The sequence below is a fragment of the Bombina bombina genome, chromosome 7 (assembly GCF_027579735.1).
Source record: "Bombina bombina isolate aBomBom1 chromosome 7, aBomBom1.pri, whole genome shotgun sequence".
Taxonomy (NCBI): Eukaryota; Metazoa; Chordata; class Amphibia; order Anura; family Bombinatoridae; genus Bombina; species Bombina bombina.
The window spans coordinates 91,292,161-91,316,956 of NC_069505.1; the positions used below are offsets into that span (position 1 = coordinate 91,292,161).

The 24,796-nt window shown below is 38.3% G+C and overlaps 1 protein-coding gene across 3 annotated transcripts in view; it reads left to right on the forward strand.

The window, feature by feature from the left end:
- LOC128665908 (3-galactosyl-N-acetylglucosaminide 4-alpha-L-fucosyltransferase FUT3-like) overlaps positions 1-24,796 on the forward strand; it is a 580,229-nt gene that overhangs the window by 553,082 nt on the left and 2,351 nt on the right. The window contains exons 1-2 of one of the 3 annotated variants that reach the window (XM_053720159.1): positions 12,703-12,799; positions 16,106-16,221. The exons of 1 other annotated variant lie outside the window; for it this stretch is intronic. The gene's annotated coding sequence lies outside the window, so the exon portion shown is untranslated. Of the gene's footprint in view, positions 1-12,702; positions 12,800-16,105; positions 16,222-24,796 lie in introns of those variants that run through there. One more of the 3 variants, XM_053720160.1, reaches the window with a different exon arrangement.

Here is a 24,796-nt window from a genome sequence, read left to right on the forward strand (position 1 = left end):
CAATAACTAGGAATGCACTTCTACATGCAAGGAGTGAACACCCCAAAGAAACTTTTAGGGCCATAGCCAAAGGTCAACACATTAGAATAAAAAGAAACTGCTCTAACGACGAAGATTATCTAAAAGAAGCAAATATTCTAGATAAACAACTTAAAGTGAGGGGCTACAATAAACAGACTATAAAGAATGCACGCATGGCAGTGTCTAAAAAAGCACAGGGAGATTTGATTGTAACTAAACCCAAAAAGAAACCCAGATTTGACACTAATAGAATCAAGTTTGTCACACAATACTCACCCCAATATAACCAAATATGTAATATAATCAAGAAACACCTACCTATTTTGAAGGCAGACAATACTCTAGCAAAAATAATAGACAGCAATTGTCTCTTTTCATATAGAAGGGGTAGGACTATAGGGAATATAGTCTCCCCAACTAATCTCAAAACAAACAAAAGAACAACTTGGTTACAATCTAAAGGCCTCTACAAATGTGGTTATAGTGACTGTAAAGCTTGTAAACATGCAGATATAGGAAACACCTTCAAATCGACTAAGACAGGAGAAATACTACAAATAAACAAACACTTAAATTGCAGAGACAAAGGGGTAGTGTACCTCATAGAGTGCAATATTTGCAAACTTCAGTATATTGGAAAAACGGTGAGAGAAATAAGAAATAGAATTAGGGAGCACCTATCCAGTATCACTGTAGACACTGAAAAGAGCAGACAAAGAGAGGATAAACTGCTACCAATAACCAAACACTTTATAGAGGTACACAATAGGAACACCACATCACTCAGATGGACAATAGTAGAAAAAATAACCCTAGATTCAAGGGGGGGAGATCTGGACAGTATACTCAGTAAAAAAGAGGTATACTGGATGTTCCGCATGAAAACAAATGTACCCTATGGATTTAATTCCAGGTTTGAGCTTATAAATTTTTGGAAATAAACCTACTATACAAACAATTCCAGTGAAGTAAGTAAAGGAATATTATATATTCATATAACTAGATGACTAAGGGTTTAACCTAGAGCACTGAAATTTAAATAAAATAAAAAATACACAAATGAAATTTAAATTTAAATCCTGTAAATAACTATTTCGAGATGACACTAATACTGAGACCAAAGATAATAATTTTGTTAACTCGAATTAATGTTATATTCCAAACAACAACAGACTCCAAAAGCCTACAATTAATAGAAGCTATTAAAAAAGCATATACTCACACTAAATGTTTCAGGTACCCCATACCATACAATATAATAGAGGATACTACACGCATAATAACACTCAGGGGTTAATTTTCTGAGACTAATTGGGCAAGACTGTTTTTAATTAACCTCATTAAGAAATGTATATGGTTGTGCAATCACTGCACCAGATCAGAGGTCTATGAGTACGGCTCAACAGAGCTGAAACGCGTAAGACCTGACCTGATCTGATGCCCTTTTAATTTCCCCATGTTTTGGATATGCTTTTAACCAAATTTCAATAAAATTCAAGTTTTAATCTACTCACGGCTGGATATTCCCTTGCTTGTATTTGGATATATATATATATATATATATATATATATATATATATATATATATATATATATATATATATATATATATATATAGTATATGTGTATGTGTAGGTGTGTGTATATCTATCTATCTATCTATCTATCTATCTATCTATCTATCTATCTATCTATCAATCTATCTATATATATATATATATATATATATATATATATATATATATATATATATATATATATATATATATATTCCAGAAAGAAGCAAGCACTCACTGGCATTTTTTTAACAATCAAAGTTTTACTTTAAACAAAGCATACAGAAGTAAACGTTTTTGGGCCGTAGCCCGTATTCAGACTTATAAAGAACTACTAACTTACCACCATCTTATGTGCCACCATCACACCCCTCAGTGAAGACTCTCTGCTGCATCCGGAAATCGACAAGTCCCAATACGTCATTGCGCATGCGTGCACAGGACTACCGGTCCCCATCTGGGCCAACGTTAAAAAGCAAATGATAAAAGTTAAAAACATTACATAATGCTGTATATTTTGAATTGTATCTAAGCATCAAACACATAGCGTGATATACAAGTATAACGTGGTACAACACAGGAATTAACATAACAGGATGTTGCAATATACAGTTAAGGCTCAATTACCTATATTGGCTTATCATATAGCTGTATAAACCTATAACTGCAACACCATATATATTATATATTCACATTACCCAGTTGACTCTATTGCTATAATCTGTATATACCTACTGCCGTACATTATTCTGTATAAACACTAAGGAATAGAAGGACAAGGTATTGAGTACCAAATAACAAGTACCAGATGTTAAGTACATAGATAGATCAGGCAAGAGAGTACGTAATAAAACAAGATCCTGATACTGGAATTACTAAACTAAGCTAACTATGATTCTATTAGCAACAATTTAGATGGAAGTACATTATTACCAGTATTTTAGAGTGGGCACATACACTTCCCGATATTCATGACTACCCTAATGCCGAATATTAAATTTTGCAAAGTTAATCTTAAGCTAATTCAGGCAACATGGACATAAAACTGGATCACAGTTAGACAAGACACCATACCATACCACAGATGATACCACTGAAAAAAATCCTACATTGTATGATTAATGCATGTAGTAAGCTATACAACTGATTTACAAGAAACAGTGGAGATCAAAGTTGGTATTCAAGCGCCTGGGTATAAGAGTGTGTGTGTGTGTGTGTGAATGTAAAGTTGTATGTAGATGAGTTTCACAATGACTCACTTATTTACTTGTTAATGGGCTACACAAGTTATTCTCTTTACATTTTGTGCAGAGTGGAGGGTTTTAATTTCATGTATGTATGCATGTGTGCACATAAAATGTACACATAAACACACATACACAGACATATGTACACACATATAAATATGCACCTTTGAGCCCTTCCCAGTAAAACACCTTGTCATATACCATTTCTTAAATAATTTTTAAAACATTTATTTAATTATATATATATATATATATATATATATATATATATATATATATATATTATATTACTTTTAATATCCATATATGTGTGTGAAATACTTAATTTTAATATGTTTTATAAGTGTTTATATATACTTTTATTGTAGCCTAACAATTTACTTTAGGTAAACCTGTATTGGACCAACTGTTCTGAACCCGAAGTCACTTATGAATGCTTTACTTTCCAATGTATTCAACATAGAAGAAAATGTTCTTTTTTAAAATACATTTCTATACTATAATCGCGTTTGTAATGCATCTGTTGCCGTCGTAGATTGCGATTGAGCTGGAGCTCCTGAAGCTTCAGGCATCTGTCGCATATGGAACTGACATATACGGTTACCATTCAGAGATAGCAGCACCATACACAGTGCGGTTAATATATTCAAACTAGAGGAAGATATTTTACTACAACTAGGGATGGGTTAAAATTTCATAACATTCGAAATATAAAATTACATTTTAGACATTAATTATTTGGAATTGAATTCTAATTTTGAATATTGGTTTTCCAATTTTAATTAATATTCGGTAGTATTCGTTAGAATATTTTAATTTTATGTATGCTTTATGTTAGCTGTAACATTCGATTTTGAATTATTTTATGTGATTTGAGATTTCGACATTTGATTTCGATTTAAATTTATGAATGTATGAAATACCAATTTTTTAGCTTACAAGCTTTAGTTTACAGGGAATCACTAAATATCAATTATTTAGTTTACAGGGAATCTCACTAAATGCCAAGGGCTCGATCCGATAAAAATCGTCGCCCGCAAAAGCCAGCAACGCCAATATTTGCGCTGGTTTGGTATCACATATACGGCGTAACCTAGAAGTTACGCGCGTATATTTCTGCAGTCGCTCGTAGTTTTTTGGGCCATAGGCAGGTATACCAAACCAGCGCAGTTTGAAATCTTACTCCATTTTCACCTCGCCACAAAAAGCAGCCGTAAGAAGCCTTACGCTGACTATTGGAGCCCCGTAACTCCCTAAACTAGCTACAAAATAAACCTAACACCTAACGCATGCGCAATGTCTATCTACCTGTCAACCGCGATCCCCCGCCGCAATCCCTAATAAAGTATTTAACCCCTAAACAGCCGCTCCCGGACCCCACCGCCATCTACATAAACTAACCCCCTACTGTGAGCCCCTAAAACCGCCACCATCTAACTGATCTATCCCCTAATGTGAACCCCTAAAACCGCCGCAATCTACCTGATCTATCCCCTAATGTGAACCCCTTACACCGCCGCCATCTACCTTATCTATCCCCTAATCTGACCCCTTACACCACCGCCACCTATATAAAAATGATTAACCCCCTAATCTATTCCCCCTATACCACTGCCAGCTATATTAATATTATTAACCCCTAATCTAATCCCCCTAAAATAATTATCTCTATTACCAGCCCTTAAAAGGGCCTTTTGCGGGGCTTTGCCTATAGCCTGCCCTCCCTACACCGCCGCCACCTATATTAATAGTATTAACCCCTAATGTAAGCCCCTTACACCGCCGCCATCTATATTAAAATTATTAACCCCTAAATTAATCTACCTACCCCGCCGCCAGCTATATTATCTATATTTACCCTAAGTATATTATAGTTAATATAGTTATTACATTATATATATTAACTATATTAACCCAAATTATATTAGGGTTAATATAGTTAATATAGTTACTATAGTATTTATATTAACTATATTAACTCTATCTAACCCTAACACCCCTAACTAAATTCTTATTAAATAAATCTAATTCATATTATAAACTAAAATATTCCTATTTAAATCTAAATACTTACCTATAAAATAAACCCTAAGATAGCTACAATATAATTAATAACTACATTGTAGCTATGTTAGGGTTTATATTTATTTTACAGGTAAATTGTTAATTATTTTAACTAGGTATAATAGCTATTAAATAGTTATTAACTATTTAATAACTACCTAGTTAAAATAATTACCCAATTACCTGTAAAATAAATCCTAACCTAAGTTACAAATACACCTACACTATCAATAAATTAAATAAACTACAAATATCTATCTAAAAATACAATTAAATAAACTAAACTAAATTAAAAAAACAAACAAACACTAAATTACAAAAAATAAAAAAAGATTACAAGATTTTTAAGCTAATTACACCTATTCTAAGCCCCCTAATAAAATAATAAAGCCCCCCAAAATAAAAAAAAATTCCCTACCCTATTCTAAATTAAAAAAAGTTCAAAGCTCTTTTACCTTACCAGCCCTTAAAAGGGCCTTTTGCAGGGCATGCCCCAAAGAAAACTGCTCTTTTGCCTGGAAAAAAAAACACAATACCACCCCCCAACATTACAACCCACCACCCACATACCCCTAATCTAACCCAAACCCCCCTTAAATAAACTTAACACTACCCCCCTGAAGATCTCCCTACCTTATCTTCACCACACCGGGCCGAACTCCTCATCCGATCCGGGCGATGTCTTTATCCAAGCGGCAAAGAAGAAGTCTTCATCCCGGCGATGTCTTTATCCAAGCGGCAGCAAAGTCTTCTTACATCCGGCATCATCTTCCATCAAGCGGCATCTTCAATCTTCTTTCTTCTCTCCTCCGACGCGGAGCATCCATCCCGGCCGATGACTGAACGACGAATGAGGTACCTTTAAATGACGTCATCCAAGATGGCGTCCGTCGAATTACGATTGGCTGATAGGATTCTATCAGCCAATCGGAATTAAGGTAGAAAAATCTGATTGGCTGATTGAATCAGCCAATCAGATTCAAGTTCAATCCGATTGGCTGAACCAATCAGCCAATCAGATTGAGCTCGTATTCTATTGCCTGATCGGAACAGCCAATAGAATGTGAGCTCAATCCTGTCAGCCGGGATGGATGCTCCGCGTCGGAGGAGCGAAGAAAGAAGATTGAAGATGCCTCTTGATGGAAGATGATGCCGGATGGAAGAAGACTTTGCTGCCGCTTGGATAAAGACATCGCCGGGATGAAGACTTCTTCTTTGCCGCTTGGATAAAGACATTGCCGGGATGAAGACTTCTTCTTTGCCGCTTGGATAAAGACATCGCCTGGATCGGATGAAGAGTTCTGCTCGGCTGGGTGAAGACAAGGTAGGGAGATCTTCAGGGGGGTAGTGTTAGGTTTATTTAAGAGGGGTTTGGGTTAGATTAGGGGTATGTGGGTGGAGGGTTGTAATGTTGGGGGGTGGTATTGTTTTTTTTTCAGGCAAAAGAGCAGTTTTCTTTGGGGCATGCCCCGCAAAAGGCCCTTTTAAGGGCTGGTAAGGTAAAAGAGCTTTGAACTTGTTTAATTTAGAATAGGGTAGGGAATTTTTTTTTATTTTGGGGGGCTTTATTATTTTATTAGGGGGCTTAGAATAGGTGTAATTAGCTTAAAAATCTTGTAATCTTTTTTTTATTTTTTGTAATTTAGTGTTTTGTTTTTTTTGTAATTTAGTTTAGTGTATTTAATTGTATTTTAGTTTAGATATTTGTAGATTATTTAATTTATTGATAGTGTAGGTGTATTTGTAACTTAGGTTAGGATTTATTTTACAGATAAATTGGTAATTATTTTAACTAGGTAGCTATCAAATAGTTATTACCTATTTAATAGCTATTGTACCTAGTTAAAATAAATACCAAGTTACCTGTAAAATAAATATAAACCCTAAAATAGCTACAAAGTAATTATTAATTACATTGTAGCTATCTTAGGGTTTATTTTATAGGTAAGTATTTAGATTTAAATAGGAATATTTTAATTAATAATATTAATATTAGATTTATTTTAATAAGAGTTTAGTTAGGGATGTTAGAGTTAGTTAGGGTTATTATACTTAATATATATATATTATAATAACAATATTAACTATATTAACCCTAATATAATTAGGGTTAATATATATATAAGAATTATATTAACTATATTAACCCTAATATAATTAGGGTTAATATAGTTAATATAGCTGGCGGCGGTGTAGGGGGATTAGATTAGGGGTTAATACATTTATTATAGGTGGCGGCGGTGTAGGGGGATTTAGATTGTAGGCAAAGCCCCGCCAAAAGCCCTTTTAAGGGCTGGTAAAAGAGCAGTTTTCTTTGGGGCATGCCCCGCAAAAAGCCCTTTTAAGGGCTGGCAAAAGAGCAGTTTACTTTGGGGTAATGCCACGCAAAAAGCCCTTTTCAAGGCTATTTGTAGGGTTAGACTTAGGTTTAGTGGTAGGGATAGTTTAGTATTTTAGGAGTTAAATAATTTAATATAGCTGGCGGTGGGGTAGGGGGGTTAAATTAGGGGTTAATAATTTTAAAATAGATGGCGGCGGGGTAGGGGCTCACTTTAGGGGGTAGTAAGGTAGATGGCGGCGGGGTAGGGGCTCTCTTTAGGGGGTTATAGATTTAATATAGCTGACAGTGGGGTCCGGGAGCAGCGGTTTAGGGGTTAATAACTTTATTAGGTAGCGGCGGGGTCCGGGAGCGGCGGTTTAGGGGTTAATAACTTTTTTATTGTTAGGATAGTGAGGGGGGATAGCGGATAGAGGGTTAGACGTGTCGGGCTATGTTAGGGAGGCGTGTTAGACGTGTCGGGCTATGTTTAGGAGGCGTGTTAGACAGTGCGACTGATTTCATACTTTAGTCAGGTTTTGTAGGCGCCGGCAGTTTCTAACGTGGCATAAGTCACTGGCGACGCCAGAAATTTGTACTTGCGCAGATTTCTGGACATTGCTTATTTAGCCGACTTACGCCACTTTAGCAACTGACGGCGCCGTATATTGGATAGCTCGAGATGCGAGCTGAAACTGCGGGCGACGCGGGTTCCCTCGCTTGCACCGCAAACTATGCCGTATAATGGATCGCGCCCCAATTATTTAGTTTACAGGGAATCTCGCTAAATACCAATTATTTACTTTACTGGGAATCTCACTAAATGCCAATTATTTAGTTTACAGGGAATCTCGCTAAATACCAATTATTTAGTTTACTGGGAATCTCACTAAATGCCAATTATTTAGTTTACAGGGAATCTCACTAAATACCAATTCTTTAGTTTAGAGTGAATCTTGCAAAATACCAATTCTTTTGTTTACAGGGAATCTCGCAAAATGCCAATTATTTAGTTTACATTGAATCTCACTAAATACCAATTATTTAGTTTACAGGGAATCTCACTAAATATGAATGATTTAGTTTACAGGGAATGTAACTAAAGGCCAATTATTTGGTTTACAGGGACTCTCACTAAATACCAGTTCTTTAGTTTACTATAAATCTCGCTAAATACCAAAGCTTTAGTTTACAGGGACTCTTAAATACAATTTCCTTAGTTTACAAGGAATCTCGCAAAATACCAATGCTTTAGTTTACAGGGAATCTCGCTAAATACCAATGCTTTAGTTTACAGGGAATCGCACTAAATACCAATGCTTTAGTTCACAGGGATTCTCGCTAAATATCAATTCTTTTAGCTTAAAGGAAATCTTACTAAATACCAATGCTTTAGTTTACAGGGAATCTCACTAAAAAAATATTATTTTGCTTAAAGGGAATCTCACTAAATATAATTTCTTTAGTTTACAGAGAATCTCGCTAAATACCAATGCTTAATCTACAGGGAATCTCGCTAAATACCAATGCTTAATCTACAGGGAATCTCGCTAAATATCAATGGTTTCGCTTAAAGGGAATCTCGCTAAGTACAGATGCGGTAGCAAACGTGTTTACTTTAAACTTCTAATATGCAGACAAGTTAGCACAGTCATGATATTGCTTATGGCGATGTGCGCTAACAATATTCTGCAATTTGTAATCTGAACAAATTTTTAAACATATTTTCCCTGAAGCCATTGATCTTTACTGAAGGGGATGCGTAGAAACAGTTTCTATGTTCCAAATTTCGTGGTCCTATCTGAATATTCAGACCTATTAAAGAAAAGTGTTAATTGGGATTAATAAGGTTTTACATAGTAATGTACTGAGTAACTTTACTGTTTGTATTCACTAAATTCCCTCCGAAACGAAATTGTAAGATTAAAAAACGTCTATGCCCCATCATGGTTAATAGTACTAAAATATTTATGTCTGCACAAAAATCTTGCTTAGCAAAGATAAACTTTAGAATCCAAAAAAGTCAAGAGTGCAGTCTGTAGTTGTATAAATACATAATAATCTTATCTTGAAGAACATTTCTTACATCTATTGGTTTATTTTACAGTATGGGTTGCAAATTATGTTTCATCAAGTTTTTAATTAAATAATTTTAGGACACCCAAAATAAACAAATTTTGGATAAGTGAAAAATATATTTAATATATCATAAAATCCATAACCATCTGTAGCATACAAAAAATGTACATGAAAATGTTTATTGTGCAAATACTGCCTGAATATACTAAACTCTAGCTTTGACTCCCTTTGCATCATTTGGCTCTATGGGTGCTAAGGTATTTTATTCATACTCTGCCTAATCTAATATCTCCATTTTCACATTTGGTATTCTAATTGCTATATTGTGCAGCATACAGCAAATTAAAACTATCTTTGCAACTTTCTCTGGGGCATATTGCAGGACTCCACCAAAATTATCTAAACACTGGAATCTTCTCTTTAAAACTACAAATGTCCACTCTATGGCACATCTATTAGATTTGTGTGCTTCATTATACTGTAATTCTTCTTCAGAAGAAGGATGGTTGACTGGTGTAAACAACAACAAAAAACATGAATAGCCAGAATCTCCTGCATGCAATAAATAGACCATTTGTATTAGCAAAATTATTAAGTTAATACTATACTATACATATTTAAATATTTCTAAGAGACATTTACCTAGAAGAATACCCTCTGGCATTTGTCCCTCCTGAAACTTGTCATAAATAGCCAATTTTTTTTAGATTAAAGGAGTCATGTCTTGATCCTGGAAATCCTGACTGTGTTTAGCTCACATCGTAGGAGCTACTCTTTATCTTTAAAATTTAAGAATTTGATGATGTCTTGTGGGGGAGCCTTAGGAGGGAGTTTAGGCCGCAGTGCTCTGTGTGCTCTTTCCATAGTGGAATCTAGCGAAGAGGGGGTTCATTTTATTATGCAGAAAAAAACTTGTAGGTACCCCTCAATCACTGGAGGATGAACTGATTCTGATACTCCTCTGATGCGTAGGTTGTTCCTACGGCAATGATTATTAAGGTCCTCAATCTTGTTGGTGAGAAGTTGTAGCTGTTCACTATGTGACTGTATCTCTGTAGTGCTTTGGTGCATGGTAGTATATGAGGTTTCCAATAGTTCCTCCGCCTGTAGCACTCGGGTGTCCAATGTACTGAGGTCTTTTCGTAGATCGCCAAAGAGGGTGTGCATTTCTTGCATGACATTTTTTACATCATCCCTAGATCATAAGTGTTGTAAGTCATCTTTGGTAATACAGTGTGGCATTGGTGAGTCTGGTTGGTGAACTTGAGCAGTTATGTTCTGCTGACCATTAGTTCTATTTTCTCTAAGAGGGTCTTGTAGACTGTCAGCTTGCTTTAGGTATTGATTGATTAGTCGTGAGGAAGAGTTATTGATAGCTTTGGCTTGCTTTTTGTTAGGTATTACCCTTTGCATTTGTTTGTGGAGCGTAGAGGTCAGAGTTGTATCTAGAAGTCAGCTACTATTTCTTGCAGGGCTGACTTCTAGCAGGAGTAGGTACAATTTGAAAGTGTCTATATTATTCAGAGGGGATGTTAAGAGTCAGTTTGGAATGCTGTTACTGGGGTAGATTATATAAAAGTGTTCTTAAGCTTTCTGGAGGAGGGGTATAGCAGAATGAGAGACTTAGTGACAGTCACCCCTGCTTGTTTTGAGTCCTGAAGTTATATCTATGCCCTGTTGATCCAGTTTGCCAGGTATCATGTGTTCCTGTCACGCAGTAATAAGATGTTAATCAGTAGGATAAACTGGCTATAAAGGGCTATCCCAGTCTAGCAAGGCAGCGGCTGAGCTGTGTGAAGCACTCTGTGTTACTTGGGCTTAGGTAGAAATGATTGCCCTATTGTAGATCTCAGGCACCTCAGATCTCAAGAGGAGTCAGAACTGGGGGTGTATGTGGAGAGTGGGACTGCTCAGTGGCCTAGCTGTATATAGAATGAGTGGCCTATTTATACTACCTCTTGTGGGCCCTTAAGATAATCTGTTAGCAATTGTTAGCCAGTTTTAGAGTAGATGATGGAGTTTGCTTTCTGGAACTGCAGATTTGCAGATTAGCGTTCAAAGGTGCCATGTCTCACCTTATTTGCGCTGTCCTGTAGGTCGTGGGCCCCATGTAAGATGTGCGGCCTCCTGAGCTGTCGGTGCCGATTCACGGTTTTGAGTCACGGGATTGCGATTGTGGTGCGGGCGGTCAGCCTTGGTGCCAGAGAGCGTTTTTAGGTTGGTTGTTCTGCTGGAGCGACGTTGTCTGCTGTGATCTTCTGCTTGATTAGGCTGGTTGTGCTGTGCTACATTTCCTCTGTAATGTAGGCCCATTAGCAGGGTTATAGCTGCTCCTGATTGCTGCGCTGGATAGCTCGTGGGTTAGTTTAATTGCGGCAGCATATCTATGGCAAGAGGCTGCTTAATATGTACAGACCCTACTTTGGAGGGGTTGTGGAGTGGAATATGCCAGGTTAATCAGCTTGTACTGACATGGGGGTAAGGAGCTTCTCTAAAACACGGCCATCTGCCAGCGTGGCCAAGCTCAACCCCCAGAGATATAGGAGTTTTTGTTAAAGATTTTTGCTATATACCTTCTATGTTTATAAATGCACAGTAGCAAGTGGTAACAGGTCATACCTGTTTCTCAAAAGTGTTAAAAGTCAAAGATGTATCTCTGATTGTGCTCAAGGGCAACACTTTAAGGGACAGTCTACTCCAGAATTGTAATTGTTTAAAAAAAATAGATCATCCCTTTGTCGCACATTCCCCAGTTTCACATAACCAACACTGTTATATTAATCCACTTTTTACCTCTGTTATTACCTTGTATCTAAGCCTCTGCAGAATTCCCCCTTATTTCAGTTCTTTTGACAGACTTGAATTTTAGCCAATCAGTGCTAACTCCTAGGTAATTTCACGAGAGTGAGCACAATGATATCTATATGGCACACATGAACTAGCATTGTCTAGCTATACAAAACTGTTAAAATGCAATGAGATAAGAGCCGGAGTTCAAGGGCTTAGAAATTAACACATGAGCCTATCTAGATTTAGCTTTCAACAAAGAATACCAAGAGAACAAAGCATATTTGATGATAAAAGTAAACTGAAAAGTTGTTTAAAATTGCATGCCCTATCTGCATCATGAAAGTTTAATTTTGACTAGGCTGTCCCTTCAACCAACAACTTATAAAGGCGCAGTGGGAGAGCTGCTACTTTTTCCTATTGAAAGTATAAGGCACACTGTAAAAGAATCAAATGCAATAAAATGCTTTGGTTAAAAGAATATCTAATCCAAAATGTCATGATTTAGATAGAGCAAGCAATTTTAAACAACTTTAAAATGTACTTCTAGTAATAATTTTTATTCTTTCTCTAGGAATCTTTTGTTGAAAAGCCGGGACGTAAAGCTTAGGAGCCTACCCATTTCTGGAGCACTATATGGCATCAGTTTTTCAAGAATATTATTCATTTGCAAAAGCAATAGATGACAGCACTAGCCCTGCCATGTATTCCTCCAGATGCCTACCTAGGTATCTCTCCAACACAGAATATGATGGGAACGTAGCAAATTTGATATTAGAAATAAATTAGAAACATTTTTTTAAATGGTCTGCTCTGTCTGAATCACAAAATAAACTGTTTGACTTTCATAACTCTTTAAACATTTAACTGACAAGTTGTAAAACCTGATCATGTGTCATTGGCTGGGTGTTGCTGAGCTCTAAAAACCACACAGCGCATTACTGGTTGCTTTCCTCTTGTAATCTAGGCCAATATTTGTATCACGACCTGTTTGTTTCTAACGCTTTCAATCTTCTAGCAATTACTGAAACCTGGCTTTCTTCCTCTGACACTGCTTCTATTGCTGCTCTAACGCACGGTGGTTTCTACTTTAGCCTCACACCTAGGCCAGGTGAGAGACATGGTGGCAGTGTTGGAATATTACTGTCCCCCTCCTGCTCCTATCAGCACCTCCATCCTCATCCATCTCTCTCCTTCTCCTCATTTGAAGTCCACTGCATCCGCGTTTTCTCCCCCCTCTCCCTCAAGGTGGCAGTTATCTATCGCTCCCCTGGACCAAGCTCCCAATTTCTCGACAACTTTGCTGCCTGGTTTTCTCACTTTCTCTCTACAAATACACCTGCTCTAATCCTAGAGGACTTCAACATCCCCATTGATAACCCATCTACTCCTGCTGCCTCTAAACTTCCCTCACTCACAAACTCCTTTAGTCTCTCACAACCCACCCTATTCTCTACTCACTGTGACGAACACTCTCTTGATCTGGTATTCTCCTACCTCTGCTCCCCTTCTTATGTCACCTGTCGCCCATTTCCCATCTCAGACCACCATCTGCTCACCTATAATCTCAGTGTACAGGCTAAACCTATTCCTACCCCCCCACCTCCGCACCTGTAGAAATCTGCACACTCTGGATCCTCTCCAACTTTCTAACCTTATTCAAAAATGCCTTCCCCACACTTCTACGATATCCTGCTCTGACCTTGCTACAAGCCACTATAACAATACTCTCTCCTCTGCACTCGACACCCTTGCTCCTCCACAAATATGCAAACCCCCAAGTCGTCAGCTCCAGCCCTGGCACTCTCAGCAAACATGCTATCTACAAAAATGCTCCTGTGCTGCTGAACGTGCCTGGAGAAAATCCCGCTCTGAACCCGATTTCCTACACTATAAGTTCATTCTTTATTCTTACTCCTCTGCCCTTCACTTAGCCAAACAAAACTACTTCTCTTCTATCATATCTTCTCACTCCTCAAATTCTAAACATCTCTTCTCCACTTTCAAAACTCTCCTCTATCCACCTGCACCACCCCCCTCATCTGACTTTAGTGCTCAAGACTTGGCAGACTACTTTTTCAACAAAACACTTACCATCAGAAGTAACATCCCACCACAAGACTGCAACCTTTCATCTCCGCCCCCGGTCACCCCCTCCAACACTCTCAGTACCTTCCCCCCAACCACTGAAAATGAAGTGAGTTCCCTAATATCTTCCTCACACCTCATTACCTGCCCCCTTGACCCTATCCCTCACATCTAATACCTTCTCTGTCCTCTACCCTCACCCCAGCTCTTACTCACATATTCAACCGATCCCTTACTACTGGTTAATTTCCATCATCCTTCAAGCATGCAAAGGTCACCCCATCCTCAAAAAACCCTCCCTTGACCCCAATTCTCCTGCAAACTACCACCCCATATCACTACTTCCGCTAGCTTCTAAAGTCCTGGAAAAACTAGTTTTCAATCGCCTAACACACTTCCTATCCTCCAACTCATTGCTAGACCCCCTGCAATCTGGCTTCCGTGCACAACACTCAACTGAGACTGCCCTCACCAAGGTTACTAATGATCTTCTTTCTGCTAAAAACAATGGCCACTATTCTATACTTATCTTACTTGACCTGTCTGCTGCCTTTGACACTGTTGACCATCCCCTCCTCCTACAGACTCTCAGCTCCCTTGGGCTCTGTGACATTGCCCTCTCCTGGATCCACTCATCTCTCTAATAGGTCCTTTTCTGTCTCATTTGCTGGTGACTCATCCTCTCCATTGCCTCTGTCTGTTGGAGTACCTCAAGGCTCTGTTCTACGCCCTCTACTTTTCTCTATTTATACTTACTCACTGGGTAAACTTATCAGTAGCTATGTCTTCAACTATCACCTCTATGCTGATGATACTCAGATCTACCTATCCACCCCTGCACTCTCTCCTTCTGTCCTTTCCCACATCAGCGACTGCTTATCTGGCATTTCTTCCTGGATGGCCTCTCACCACCTAAAAATTAACATGTCCAAGACTGAGCTTCTTCTAATCCCCCCAACTAATTCTACTCCAGTTTCTAACTTTACTATCACTGTCTGTGACACCACTATCTCCCCATCACCCCAAGTCCACTGCCTAGGAATTACACTCGACTCCAATCTGTCCTTCATACCCCACATCCAATTGCTCTCTTCATCCTGTCGCAACCACCTATGCGATATATCCAAAATTTGTCCTTTTCTGAATGCTGAAACTACTAAACAGCTAATCCAATCCCTAGTTAATTCCCGGCTTGACTAATGTAACAACCTACTAACTGGCCTTCCTCTCTCTCGCCTCTCCCCCTTCAATCCATCCTAAATGCCTCTGCTAGGCTAATCCACCTTTCCCGACACTCTGTATCCGCCGCACCCCTCTGTGAGTCCCTTCACTGGCTCCCCATTCACAGCAGAATTAAATTCAAAATTCTCACTCTGACCTACATAGCCCTTACCAATGCAGCCCCTCCATACCTGTCCTCACTCATCAACAAATATACTCCAGCCCGTCCCCTAAGATCCAACAATGATCTACTCCTTGCCTCTTCTACCAACACCTCCTCTCCTGCTAGACTACAGGACTTCTCTTGTGCGGCACCAACCCTCTGGAACGCACTTCCTCGAGCTGTCAGACTTTCCCCCAACCCCTCCTCCTTTAAATGCTCCCTAAAGACCTTCTTGTTAAGGGAAGCCTATCACCAAATCAGTAACAAATGAATTCCACTTGCCTAATAGTTGCCCTCATCTAACTTCGCACTAACATCATTCCCACCTTTGCAGTCCCCACCTCCTGTTTCTCACCCTCCTACCCATTTAGATTGTAAGTTCCCACAGGAACAGGGCTCCCAATTCCCCCTGTATTTGTTTGTTAAATTTTGTCTGGTGTCTCATATTGTATTGCCCTTTTATCTTTGTTACTTATGAACAGTGCTGCGGAATCTGTTGGCGCTTTATAAATAAAGAATAATAATAATCATGATGGTAACTTAATTTGTATCTACCCGCTAGGTCAGAAATTACATTCTAAAAAAAAAAGTAAAAGCAGAACTGCACATCTTGACCGTCCTGCTGCAGGAGTTTATCTACTGGGTGGTGAGGAAGTGAGGGAGCCTGTGAATTAATAAGTAAGAGTGTATTTCCTTACTTTACTTGCTTCTCAACTTTCTTGCTTTGTAATTGATTGTAGATTATAACTTTGTCCATACACAGATTCAGGCAGAGTTAGAAATTATACCAGATCCAGAACTTAATCTCAGATGACTATCTGTTGCCCCTTGAAAGTCTATCACCTTAAGCCCAGATTTAGTTGGCTTTTCCATAAATACACCCCCAATGCCCATGGGAAAATAGTAATTTAACTATGGCAAATTCCTCCATGGTTATGGCCTTTTCATTTGTTATTTAAGAAGCTTTTTTAACCTTCAAACAAGCTTAATATCTTAAGTAATTCTGTTGAGCACAGCTGGTAAACTAACTACCCGCAAGTGAACAGGGGAGGCAGTAGGTTTGGGACCATACATCAAACTACATGGCCCTGCTGCTCCTGTCAGACCCCACATCCTTCAACTTGTCAAGTTATATGACGATATCAGATAAAAATCATGGTCCTGACTCTCCTGCAAAATATACTCCAGCATTAGATCCAATGGGGCCGATTTAACAAGCCCCTGTTCCCTTTGTTCCCGCAGAGCCTTCTGGCTCGCCAGAAACAGGAATTAAGAAGCAGAGGTCTTAAGACCACTGCTCCTTAACTAATCCGCTGCCTCTGAGGATGCGGAAATCAATATGCCCGATCCTATACATTCGGGTTGATTGACACCCCTTGCTAGCGGACGAATCAGCAGGGGGCAGCATTGCGCAAGCAGTTCACTACAACTGTGTGTGCACTGTTAAATGCCAAAAGTGTATCATGTCCGCCAGACCTTGTTAAATCGATCCCCATGAGTTGAGTTTCTAAATTTTTAGATTTATTACGCTGGACAGACCTTTGAAATACCAGACGTGGTGTCATAAAACCAGAGAATTTATCCCTAGAGTATTCAAGTAGTTGATTCTTAAATTTACAAACATATTTTAAAATATAGACTAGCCTTTGGCCTAGTCTTTGTCTAAGAAGGACACTCCCATGTAGCCTTTGATTGGTGTATGGTATGGTAAATTAAGTATACAATGGGAGCCAACAGTTACTATACACTGTTTTTTATCTTCCTCACCTCCTGGAAGCAACTGATGAGAGAGAGAGAGAGAGAGAGAGAGAGAGAGAGAGAGAGAGAGAGAGAGAGAGAGAGAGAGAGAGAGAGAGAGAGAGAGAGAGAGAGAGAGGACCGGAGGACTAAACTGGCTGAGTATATTAGCATTCTTGTGCATTTCCCTTGGGATAGATTCTCTGGTTCACTATGTTTAGTTAATATTTCTTAGTCTGGGTTTGTTTAAGATAAAGTTGCCCTGTATAATTTGGACTGGATGTAGTAGCTTTTGGTATTTCTTGAGACTTGTTTTATACTTTTGTAGCTTGTAGGTAATTGCTAATTTTCATACCTATATTATTTGTCTTCCAATAAAATAATTTTAAAAGTGGACAACCCTTTTGGTTTAATATTCTGGTACTAATTACCACCACACAAGACATTCCAGTTAAAGGGATATTAAACACAACATTTATCTTTCATGATTCAGATAGAGAAAACAATTTTTAAAAGTTTTCCAATTTACTTCTATTATCAAAGGTTCTTCATTGTCATGTTATTCTTTGTTAAATAGATATCCAGATAGGCATCATGTCGGAAACCCGGGGAAACATGTCAGGGAGAGGGAAGTGAGCTACTGGGAGCTCAGTACTTTGATTTTTAACGGACACTTGTTAGCAGATATTGGGGTAAATCGTGGTGCTCTAGTCTGAGCAAACTTTTAATATTTACTGGGGTATTGTTTGTCTCCTAGCTTAGACCGTAAAAGCAAATCACAAACAGTAGAAACGTATGTACACAGCATGAGAGTTAAAGCCAATGGCCCCTAGTTATCAAGCCGTCAACCTCAAATACGCTGGAATTCCGCAGCGTATTTGTGGCGAGGCTGATTCGCCTTAGTTATCAAGCCCTAGACATCGGCAAAAGTAGAATTTTGTGACGTAAGCTTCGATCCGCTGGACTCAGTCTGACACAGATCAATTCTTACGTCACTCCAGATGTTCCGCACACAAGTTTGGCACAATCTAACTACTTTTGCTAGTTATCAAAAAACTAGCAGGTACGCTCGGCACTTTTCCGGCCCAGCGTATCTGGTTTTCAAACCGCCGCCCTGGAAGCGGCGGATCCCATAGGAATCAATGGGAGTCTGACCATAGCGAAAGTTCATGTTCACTGCTGCCAGATATCCCATTGATTCCTATGGGAGCTGTCTACACCTAACACCCTAACATGTACTCCGAGTCTAAACACCCCTAATCTGCCCCCCCTACACCGCCGCAACTAAATAAATGTATTACCCCCTATACCGGCACCCCCGGAGCCCCCCACAACTAAATAAAGTTATTAACCCCTAAACCGCCGCTCCCGGACAACGCCGCCACCTACATTATACCTAGTAACCCCTATCCTGCCCCCCCTATACCGCCACCACCTATAATAAAGTTATTAACACCTATCCTGCGGATCCCGGACCTCACCACACCTAAATAAATAGTTTAACCCCTAAACCAACGCTCCCGGACCCCGCTGCAACCTATATTAAACTTATTAACCCCTAATCTACCCCCCCTACACCGTCGCCACCTATAATAAATTTATTAAACCCTATCCTGCCCCCCCTACACCGTCACCACCTATAATAAATGTATTAACCCCTATCCTGTCCCCCCTACACCGCCGTCACTATAATAAAATTATTAACCCCTAAACCTAAGTCACTAAACCTAAACACTAACCCTAAACCCCCCTAACTTAAATATTAATTAAATAAATCTAAATAATATTTCTCTTATTAACTAAATAATCCTATTTAAAACTAAATACTTACCTTTAAAATAAACCCTAATATAGCTACAATATAAATAATAATTATATTGTAGCTATCTAAGGATTTATTTTTATTTTACAGGCAAATTTCAATTTATTTTAACTAGGTACAATAGCTATTAAATAGTTATTAACTATTTAATAGCTATCTAGTTAAAATAAAGAGAAATTTACCTGTAAAATAAAAACTAACCTAAGTTACAATTACACCTAACACTACACTATACTTAAATAAATTATTCCTATTTAAAACTAAATACTTACCTGTAAAATAAACCCTAAGATAGCTACTATGTAATTAATAATTACATTGTAGCTATTGTAGGATTTATATTTATTTTACAGGTAACTTTGTATTTATTTTAGCTAGTTAGAATAGTTATTAAATAGTTATTAACTATTTAATAACTACCTAGCTAAAAGAAATACAAAATTACCTGTAAAATAAATCCTAACCTAAGTTACAATTAAACCTAACACTACACTATCATTAAATTAATTAAAAATATTAGCTACAAATAACTACAATTAAATTCAATTAAATAAACTAACTAAAGTACAAAAAATAAAAAAGCTAAGTTACAAAAAATAAAAAAAATAATTTACAAACATTTCAAAAATATTACAACAATTTTAAGCTACTTACACCTAATCTAAGCCCCCTAATAAAATAAAAAAGCCCCCCAAAATAAAAAAATGCCCTACCCTATTCTACATTAAAAAGTTACCAGCTCTATTACCTTACCAGCCCTTAAAAGGGCCTTTTGCGGGGCATGCCCCAAAGAATTCAGCACTTTTGCCTGTAAAATAAAAATACAACCCCCCCAACATTAAAACCCACCACCCACATACCCCATACTCTAACCCAAATCCCCCTTAAATAAACCTAACACTACCCCCTTGAAGATCATCCTACCTTTAGCCGTCTTCAGCCAGCAAACCACTGATGGAACCGAAGAGAAGATACAGAGTGGCAGAAGTCATCATCCAAGGGGCGCTGAAGAAGTCTTTCATCCGATTGAAGTCTTCATCCAAGCGGCGCTGAAGAAGTCTTCCATCCGATTGAAGACTTCATCCAAGCGGCGTCTTCAATCTTCATCCATCCAGAGCGGAGCCATCTTCAGACGAGCCGACGCGGAGCCATCCTCTTCTTCCCGACGACTAACGATGAATGACGGTACCTTTAAGTGACGCCATCCAAGATGGCGTCCCTTCAATTCCGATTGGCTGATAGGATTCAATCAGCCAATCAGAATTAAAGTAGGAAAAATCTGATTGACTGATTTAATCAGCCAATCAGATTGAAGTTCAATCCGATAGGCTGATCCAATCAGCCAATCAGATTGAGCTCGCATTCTATTGGCTGATCGGAACAGCCAATAGAATGCAAGCTCAATCTGATTGGCTGATTGGATCAGCCAATCGGGTTGAACTTCAATCTAATTGGCTGATTCAATCAGCAAATCAGATTTTTCCTACCTTAATTCCGATTGGCTGATAGAATCCTATCGGCCAATCGGAATTGAAGGGACGCCATCTTGAATGACGTTACTTAAAGGTACCGTCATTCGTCGTTAGTCGTCGGAAAGAAGAGGATGGCTCCGCGTTGGCTCGTCTGAAGATGGCTCCTCTCCACTCCGCTCCGGATGGATGAAGATTGAAGACGCCGCTTGGATGAAGACTTCAATCGGATGCAAGACTTCTTCAGAGCCCCTTGGATGATGACTTCTGCCGCTCCGGATCTCCTCTTCGGTTCCATCGGTGGTCGGCTGGCTGAAGACGGCTAAAGGTAGGATGATCTTCAGGGGGGTAGTGTTAGGTTTATTTAAGGGGGGTTTGGGTTAGAGTAGGGGTATGTGGGTGGTGGGTTTTAATGTTGTGGGGGTTGTATTTTTATTTTACAGGCAAAAGAGCTGAATTCTTTGGGGCATGCCCTGCAAAAGGCCCTTTTAAGGGTTGGTAAGGTAATAGAGCTGGTAACTTTTTAATGTAGAATAGGGTAGGGCATTTTTTTATTTTGGGGGGCTTTGTTATTTTATTAGGGTGCTTAGACTAGGTGTAAGTAGCTTAAAATTGTTGTAATATTTTTTAAATGTTTGAAAATTATTTTTTTATTTTTTGTAACTTAGCTTTTTTTATTTTTTTGTACTTTAGTTAGTTTATTTAATTGAATTTAATTGTAGTTATTTGTAGCTAATTTATTTCATTAATTTAATGATAGTGATAGGTAAGTATTTAGTTTTAAATAGGATTAATTTAGTTAATAAGAGAAATATTATTTAGATTTATTTAATTAATATTTAAGTTAGGGGGGTGTTAGGGTTAGTGTTAAACTTAGGTTTAAGTGTTAATAATTTTATTATAGTAGCGGCGGTGTAGGGGGGGCAGGATAGGGGTTAATACATTTATTATAGGTTGTGGCGGTATAGGGGGGGCAGGATAGGGGTTAATAAATTTATTATAGGTGGCAACGATGTAGGGGGGGCAGATTAGGTGTTAATAAGTTTAATATAGGTTGCGGCGGGGTCTGGGAGCTGCGGTTTAGGGGTTAAACTATTTATTTAGTTGCGGCGAGGTCCGGGATCCGCAGGATAGGGGTTAATAACTTTATTATAGGTGGCGGCAGTATAGGGGGGGCAGGATAGGGGTTACTAGGTATAATGTAGGTGACGGTGGGCTCCGGGAGCGGCGGTTTAGGGGTTAATACATTTATTATAGTTGCGGCAGGGTCTAGGAGTGGCGGTTTAGGGGTTAATAACTTTATTTAGTTGCGGGGGGCTCCGGGGGCGCCGGTATAGGGGGTAGAACAGTGTAGTTTAGTGTGGGTGCTTAGTGACAGCTTGTCAATAAAGCTGTCAAAAAGCCGAAGAGCAGCGAGATCGGATGAGTGATAAGTATCACAGTCCGCTGCTCATCGCCCCGTACTTGGTGCATGGCTTTTTAACAGATTTATTGATAACTTTGGCGAGATTTTTCAGGTCCGTGGCGGCGATGGTAGGCGAGCTTAGGTGGGCGTATTGGGCCGGCGAAGGCAGGTAAAGTAGATGCGTTGATAACTAGAGGTCAATATCTCTATTCGCTCACCTGTCAGTTTATAATGAACACTGTGAACAGCTAACCAGTATCTTGAAGTTTTTTTTTGAGATATGTAGAATACTATAATAGTCTCAAGAACGTATAATCACAAATCTCTGGTGGTATATATATAATCGTAGTGGATATTTATCTACATTACTGAATATTAACAATACTCACTGATCCCTTTTAATAGCTACGCATAATAGTGTTATAATAACTGAGTGTATCATATTGTAGTGAACTACATGGTAGCGCTTATATAACAGAATTGAGAAGACCGTTGTGTATTGACATTTACAGCTTAAAATAAAATTGCATGCAAGTCTTTCAACAAACAATATTACAAGTCCAATCCGTATTAGTGGTGCTATTATTATTTACAACTCTGTGAACTGGTGATGATACAGATCTAGAATAATTTTAGAATTCAATAAGCACCAAGACCCAATGTGTATTAAAAGGATCCTCAAATGATGTGTTAAAATTGACAAACAGGATATCACACTAATGGTGTTGATACACATAATATCAACATAATAACTTAGTGGGTCTCAATGTAACAAGCTACATCGTAGCCTTATATTGCACAAGTGGGGAGTCCGATATTTATAGTTGTAAAAAGCTATAATATAAACCTATATGTATGTTTTTCAACAATTGTCATTAGAAGAACAATTTGCATCAGTGGTGCTATTATAATTTATATGTTGGGGAACTTAATAAGCACGAATACTTACTGTGCAAATATAGATTGGGTCTTCATATGATATACTAAGTTGATAAACTGGTCATTAAAATCATTATACCAATATTGTAGTTGTAGCAATATCTATAACAATACCATTAGAAATCCAGATATTAATAGTGTCCATTATTGGGAACCTATTAACCAGACCACCAGAAGCAAACCATCACAAATCAGTTGTTTAACTGAAATAAGTATCTGCTGACAATTTATTTTTAATTATACCCATTTTTTTTAAATGCGTTCTAATAAAGATATATTTTTAACTTATGTGATCTTCAGTTCTCTAGTATAAATTTGTTGCAGAGTTCTCATGAGTGCTTTTTTAGTATCCTTTTTGTTCAATGTTCTTTATTGAATATAAGTTTAAGGCATCATGCACATGTCTGCAGCACTACATGACAGGAAATAGTGCTGCCCTCTAATGCTCTTGCTAATGTATAACATTGTTACAACACTGCTGCCATTTAGTGCTCTTGCTAATATATAACATTGTTACAAAACTGCTGCCATCTAGTGCTCTTGCTAATGTATAACATTGTTATAAAACTGCTGCCATCTAGTGCTCTTGCTAATGTATAACATTGTTACAAAACCGCTGCCATCTAGTGCTCTTGCTAATGTATAACATTGTTACAAAACTGCTGCCATCTAGTGCTCTTGCTAATGTATAACATTGTTACAAAACTGCTGCCATCTAGTGCTCTTGCTAATGTATAACATTGTTACAAAACTGCTGCCATCTAGTGCTCTTGCTAATGTATAACATTGTTACAAAACTGCTGCCATCTAGTGCTCTTGCTAATGTATAACATTGTTGCAAAACTGCTGCTATATAGTGCTGCAGACACGTGCATGCTCCGGAACTTACCTTCCTGCTTTTTAACAAAGGATAACAAGAAAGTGAAGAAAATTTGTTAAGAGAAATACATTTGAAATTTGTTTAAAAATGTTTGTTCTATCTGACGCATGAGTTTTATGTCCCTTTAAAAAGTAGACAAATGGGATAAACAGTAACTACAGGAATCAATTGCAGAGGCAGTAAATTATAATTATAAATCTATTAGTGATGTCGCAAACCTAAAAATGTGGGTTCGCGAACGGCGAACGCGAACTTCCACAACTGTTTGCGAATGGGCGAACCGGGCGAACCACCATAGACTTCAATTAGCAGGCAAATTTTAAAACCCACAGGGACTCTTTCTTGCCACAATAGTGATGGAAAAGTTGTTTCAAGGGGACTAACACCTGGACTGTGGCATGCCGAAGGGGGATCCATTGCAAAACTCCCATGGAAAATTACATAGTTTATGCAGAGTCTGCATAGATCCCCTTTGTTCAGAAATAGCAGACTTATATGGCTTTGGCGTTGCTTTTTGGTAATTAGAAGGCTGCTAAATGCCACTGCGCACCACACATGTTTTATGCCCAGCAGTGAAGGGGTTAATTAGGGAGCATGTAGGGAGCTTGTAGAGTTAATTTTAGCTTAAGTGTAGTGTAGTAGACAACCCAAAGTATTGATCTAGGCCCATTTTGGTATATTTCATGCCACCATTTCACCGCCAAATGTGATCAAATAAAAAAAAATTGTTCACTTTTTCACAAACTTAAGGTTTCTCACAGAAATTATTTACAAACAACTTATGCAATTATGGCATAAATGGTTGTAAATGCTTCTCTGGGATCCCCTTTGTTCAGAAATAGCAGACTTATATGGCTTTGGCGTTGCTTTTTGGTAATTAGAAGGCTGCTAAATGCCACTGCGCACCACACGTGTATTATGGCTAGCAGTGAAGGGGTTAATTAGGTAGTTTGTAGGAAGCTTGCAGGGTTAATTTTAGCTTTATTGTAGAGATCAGCCTC